Source organism: Parasteatoda tepidariorum, chromosome 2 (assembly GCF_043381705.1).
Source record: "Parasteatoda tepidariorum isolate YZ-2023 chromosome 2, CAS_Ptep_4.0, whole genome shotgun sequence".
Classification (NCBI taxonomy): domain Eukaryota; kingdom Metazoa; phylum Arthropoda; class Arachnida; order Araneae; family Theridiidae; genus Parasteatoda; species Parasteatoda tepidariorum.
The window spans coordinates 41,578,563-41,584,833 of NC_092205.1; the positions used below are offsets into that span (position 1 = coordinate 41,578,563).

The window sequence follows — 6,271 nt, forward strand, 5'->3', positions numbered from 1 at the left end:
AATTTTGTCGTTTCTTTTTACGCTTTTTCTTTCAAGAATTGAGAACATTTCAAATTCGTTTCGCTTTTTTTCTTATTTTTTTTTATTTTTATTATTATTATTATAGCGCGGTATTTTAATGGAACGTTTCTGATACACTTTGTTCTCTTATCGCCACTTTTTTTCGTCTACGGTAATTTAGATAACCGGTTCGATAAAAAAAAAAAATTGTGATTTCCAACATTAAAGTTTTGTTCTAAGAATCTAGAACACTTTTTTTCTGTTTTTCTGCTTTCATTATTGACCTTGCTTTTTATCGGCGTATATATTATGAAATTTTTAAAAGCGTTTCTAATAAACTTTATTCTTTTATCTACACTTCTTTCTAAAAATACGGCAGTCCTCCACGAAGGCAAATTTCTCCCAATAGTTGATCCAGGACCCCTTGTCTTCTGGATAGGATTCAAAATACAAGGATACGTAGTTGAACATTAGTAGTCGTAAACCCAAAATTGGGTCGGCTGTTCAACGACGGTTGTAAAATAAAAAGTTAAGAAGTTGAACTGTGGATAAAACGCTTGCCTCGAAATGAGGTGAACCGGGTTCGAGTCTCAGCGATGGCTGCTTGATTCGAATCCCGTACCCAACCACAGAGCTGAAATAAAATATCCTCAGTGGTAGACGGATAATGGGTTAGATTCCTTTTGCTGTCAGGATAACCGTGGGAGGTTTTCAGAGTTTTCCTCAGCATGTAACGCATATGCGGGTAGGTTGCATCAAAATTTATCCACGGAGGCAAAATTCTCCCATATACTTGATACAGGAGTTACTTTGTCTTCTGGATTGGGTTTAAAATTACAAGGCTACGGAGTTGAGCATTGGTAGTCGTTAACTCAAGATTCTGTAGGCTGTTCAACAATGATTAAAAATAAAATGTTAAATTACTATTTTCAACGTTAACATTTTCTTTTAAAAGTATAGAACGATTTCTTTTTCCTTTTTATTTTTACTAATCTTTATTTTATCGAAGTTTTCCTTATGACGCGGCAATTTTTAAGATAGTTTCTATCCGACTTATTTCATTTCTCTTCACTTTTTCTTGAAAATTCCGTAATTGGAGAACTAAGATATTTAAAATTAGATCTTTATTTTTTCTGTTTCGTTTTTGTATGGTGACTAATTATTTAACACGCATTGTTTGTCTCCTAAATGAATCTTGCATAATACTGCACGGTCATCAGAGTCAAAAATAGTTTTTCTCGCTAGATTGCTATAATTGGCGTAAGGTTATAGGTTATCAATCACTGAATTTTTACCTTCAAGCTTCTTTTTTAGTTAATTGAATGTTTATATATTTTTTGCTTTATTTTTTATGATTTACCCACCCTAATGAATATTAAGTTGATTAAATAAAAAATTAAACAGTGCTGACTTAAATATTAGAGGTATTTTTTATTGAATGAAATTAGTTTTGAAGTTTGTTTGACATTCTATTTTTCGAACTAGTCTAGGACTCAGGATATTGTACTGTACTACAAATATAACAAGAATATTGAGTTTCTAAACTTACCAATAAAGCTAAGTTTAATTATTTTTTAATAATGACTAAATCTACAAATAAAAAATGTTTATATTTATGATTTTTTTTTTTTTTTGAAAAATGTTGATGTTCGACATTCACCAAATCACTATATTCATTACAATCCTAGTACTATGGACAGCATTGATCAAACGAAGGAAGTAACTGGATTTTATTTAACTGTTGTGCCGATAAGTTCTCTTGAAATATGGTGTTGAAGCAGGGCCGTTTTATCCATTAGGCACTGTAGGCAACTGCCTAGGGGCCCCGCCACGTTCAGGGGCCCTGTGCTACAGAGAAAAAAATTGACAATGTTTCTTAAACAGTAAAAATTTAATTCGAAATTTCAATGACGATTGTCTTGCTCTGTACATTACATCGACGCTATTTTAGTACATTTCTGAACGCATTCCAAATTAGATATTAATATTATGGTAGTTAGTTCATATATAACGCAGTAATATAATCGCAAGCAATTTTATCGCGGTAATTTTAACGCCGACTAATCAGATGACTATACAGTAAGAGCAGCTTTTTTTAACACAACATGCTTGAAAAACGAAACTTTTCCAAATTGAAATTAATTAAAAACTGTCTTCGTTCAACTATGTCTCAAAACCGTTTAAATTCATTGGCCATAATGGCAATTGAAAATGATGTATTGGAAAAGGTTAACTTTCAGGATGTCTTGAACGATTTTGTAACAAAAAAAGTTAGAAGAGTTAATATTTAAGCTTATTGTATGATTTTTTTTAAATGCATATATTAATTACTTATATTCTTTTCGTTTGATTCAATATTTTTATTGAATAATGTGATAATATACCTATGTAGTAAAAAACAGCGTAATTATGAATAAAGTGTTGTGTTAGCGAAAAAATATATTAGGAAGTTAGAAGACGGTAGGGGGGGGGGCGAGACGAGCATTGCATAGGGGCCGCGACATGCATAAGCCGGCCCTGTGTTGAAGTCAGCAGTGTTGTAGTGAATGGATTATGAGTTACGATGGATTCAGTTTTTAAATGTTATGACTGAGCTATAGTCTATAGTTTCAGATCTTAGTGTATATTTTCATTGACCGTAATATCCGTGAGTTCAGTATATATAGTAGTAATCTGTTTTGGAACATAATCGATTTTGTGCTTTTAAGATATAGTTGAAGTCATCCATACAGTAAGATTAAGTTGCAGTCACCCATAAGATTGAGTGCAAGCTCATCTGTACTGACAGGTAGCCGATTAGTGGTTCTAGAGACTGAAAATGCGCCTGTATGACCATTTGTCTATCTGGCCTTTTATATATCCTTTTAAATTTATTTATGAGTGGTGGGAAAAATTCTTTATATTCTAATTTATTAAAAATATTAATATATTACCCATGTTACCACTACGAAAAATATTATCTAAAACTACGCCGAGATTCCGTAGTAGTTGGAAAGATGCTAATAGAAATCTGGGATATTTGAAAATGGTTAAGCCCGAAGAATTCAATTAGTATATTTTAGTTAAATCTATCTTAATTAGATCTTAATTTATTTCTTATGACCAAGAATTTCCTTGTTATCTTTCAGAATCAGTGAAATTAAGGAGATTAAAGTTAAAACTATCATAAAAGACTACATTAAACAAGCTTACCACGGGTATTTAATATTTACGAGAGTGATAATTAATTTACGTTAATGCTAGTAGGAATTTCTTATCTCTTTAACGTTTAGAGATTTGACTGTTAAGAATTTTCTTGCGAATAGATTTCCTGTAAAAAAATAACATTTACATGTGCTCACAAATGAATTATAGTATTGACGTTTGTTTCATTTCTGACACCACTAAGAAAAAATATTAAAGGAAATTAAGAAGAAGAAAAAAAGAGAAGACCTAAGTGTCACTCAGTTAATTCACGAATGTTCAGTGTCTAGTTCAAAAACAATTTTCAAATCATTCAAAGAAGACTTCATTTCAGAAAATAATCGGCTTCTTTTAGAAACTTGGTCTTATATAACTGAGGTCAAAGTTTTCTAATGAAATAGTACAAGATCTTTCTGTCATTTTAAAGTGGGTGAAAAAAATAAAAAGAAACTTCAAACGATAAATTTCGGTAAACCTTGAAAAGGTCAGATATGAGAATCTAGAAAAATGCTGATAAAAATCACCCAGTGATAACTTGACACATGAACAAACCGAATTGATAAGAGGCAAAATACAGTGGAAAAGAAAACAAATGAAAACTTGAAAAATAAAACCTTTGACAAGAGACATTCTTTTTAATTAGGGATATTTAGCTGAGAAGAAAGTTAACTCATAAATGCGATAAATTACGAATTTAAAAAAAAGATTCAATTAATTAGATTTAATTGACAGTTATAAGTAATTTTGTGATATTACAAAAATTATTAAATAAAATATTAATTTTTTGCATATTGAAAAATGATTTTATAATATATTTCTTTACATTTCGATCATGAAACAAAATCAACTTAACTCAAGAAATTAATGTCCGTAAAAACAAAGTTTTTAGAAAAAACCAAACCCCCTTATTTTTTATTTATTTATTTTTTGGGGGGAGGACTTTTTCACGGTTTAATTGGGTTTTTCAGAGTTGAATTTTTCCTCATTTTTTCTATTCCTTCAGAGTAAATCTTGCGGCATTAATAAATACCAAGTAATAAATACTATTAATTTAATAATTAAGCCCTTCATAACCTTAAATAATAATACATTCTTTATTAATGTCATTTACATAGATGAATTCGAAATAATATTCTTGATTATAGTAATAGAGTATTTTCAGGCCACGTAAAATCACATCAACCATGCATAAAACTGTACAACAGTTTCTTGAATCAAATTTGATTCAATTTTTCGTTGTATAAAAGAGTTTTGCTTAACTTAATAACGTAAAGTCACCTAGAAGGATAACAAATAATATTATTATAATTGAATTTTCCCTTCTTTGTCGTGAGTTTTTAATAACAAGTTTATTCCTTCAAAATAAAAAAAATTAAGTATATTCATTTGGTATAATGCTATTTCTAGAAGCAAACTCATGCTAATCCACATTTACCTCAGTGAAGAAGTTTTTCTCAGTACTTATACTTTTCGGGAGGCAGTAAAAAACTTATGAACACAGTATCTATATTAGATACCATGGAATCAATATTAAATGCCATTATTAGTTATATCTGGTACAAATTAAATTATACTAATACTAGTAGTACCAATTGTGATAATTAATTAAGCACCATTGGTGTCAATAACAATATGGCTATCCTTACGGTTTCCCGAAACGAGTAAGTACCTTTTTCTCATAAATTTTATTCGCCGCACGTAACTAGTTTATTCAATTACCGTTGATTTGATATTACTTAGTTTTATAAAAACATAGTTCAAAAGCATAACTATAAATAAAATAAGTGGTTTTAGATAATTTTAGGAATACTAATTTGGTAGCGTAGTCTGCCTATGATACTATGGTCATGTTGATCATTGAACTTTTTTGAGATAATAAATAAAAAATTAAATATTAACGAGCATTTAATAAACTCCTTTTTTATTAAATAGAGTAATGAGGTAGCAAACATGACGGATAATATTTTTTAAATACTCGAAAAAATCTTTTATAGTTTAATTTGAAACAATGACTAATGCTAAAATCAAGAGAAAGAATTTATTTTTTATACGTCTCTCCCGAACAAATTTGGGATTGGAGGCTGAAATTCACACTTCACCTGTTGTCTGAATTTCATGACATTAGCACAAACATAAGCACACACACCTGCAGAAATTTTTCCTTTTATTATTGTAGACAGATATTTTTAAACTTATTTATTTCTGTACCGTTACAATTCAATAAAAAATTTTTTTAATATATTTTACGCTATTAAAATTAAGACTGAAAAATAGTTCATTGATGCCATTCTATAATAACTATTTATATGCGTAATAATTAAATAAAAACAATTACAAAGCGAAGAGTATCAATTAGTTAAATTATTTGTATTTGTTACACATAACATAGTGTCGAAGAAGAAAATGTAAGTTTTAAAATAATTTTCGGGAAGATTTCCGTATCGTGATCAGCGTCAGAATAATCGCGAAGTCTTTGCAACTTCCGGGCATATGCCCGCGAGAAAAAAAAATCACAGAAAGGGATCAACTGGGACATAATTTGTAGTCACCCCCGGGCAAACCACTACATCTTCTTATAAAAAAATTTCTCCAGTTTAAAATCCATTTGGGAGTTTCGTCTATTGTTGTTGGTGAAACAGATCACGATACGGAAATATTCCTAATTTTTTTTTTTTTTTTTGTTAACTATTTCATTTTAAGATTGTTAAAACTTATTTCGATAATATGATGGCTTTGGATGTATGGTCGTATCTTAAATTTTAATACACATGCAAATGTTACAATTAAATTTCGGGAATAAAATTTGACAAGGACACTTTTTTTTAAAAATTTTTGTAAAAAGGTGTTGGGAGTAAGGAACTTTTGTTTTATTGAAAAGCTGCATAACTACGCCTCTGTAGATTCGCTAGATACGATCGTTAATTTACTTTGTCTACAGAGCCATTTAAAAGTCAATTGAAAGCTTCCTTATTATTAGTTCTCACCTAAACAGTGTAACATTGAATCTTCAACGCCTTCCTCTCCATAAATAATTTCACATAATTTAGTTTGAATAGTTACGGACTACGAACAACACAAATTAAACTAT

At 29.7% G+C, this 6,271-nt stretch overlaps 1 protein-coding gene across 1 annotated transcript in view; it reads right to left on the reverse strand.

The window, feature by feature from the left end:
* The window catches only part of LOC107449839 (aldehyde dehydrogenase 1A1), a 29,015-nt gene that overhangs the window by 19,914 nt on the left and 2,830 nt on the right, over positions 1 to 6,271 (reverse strand). The window lies entirely within an intron of this gene.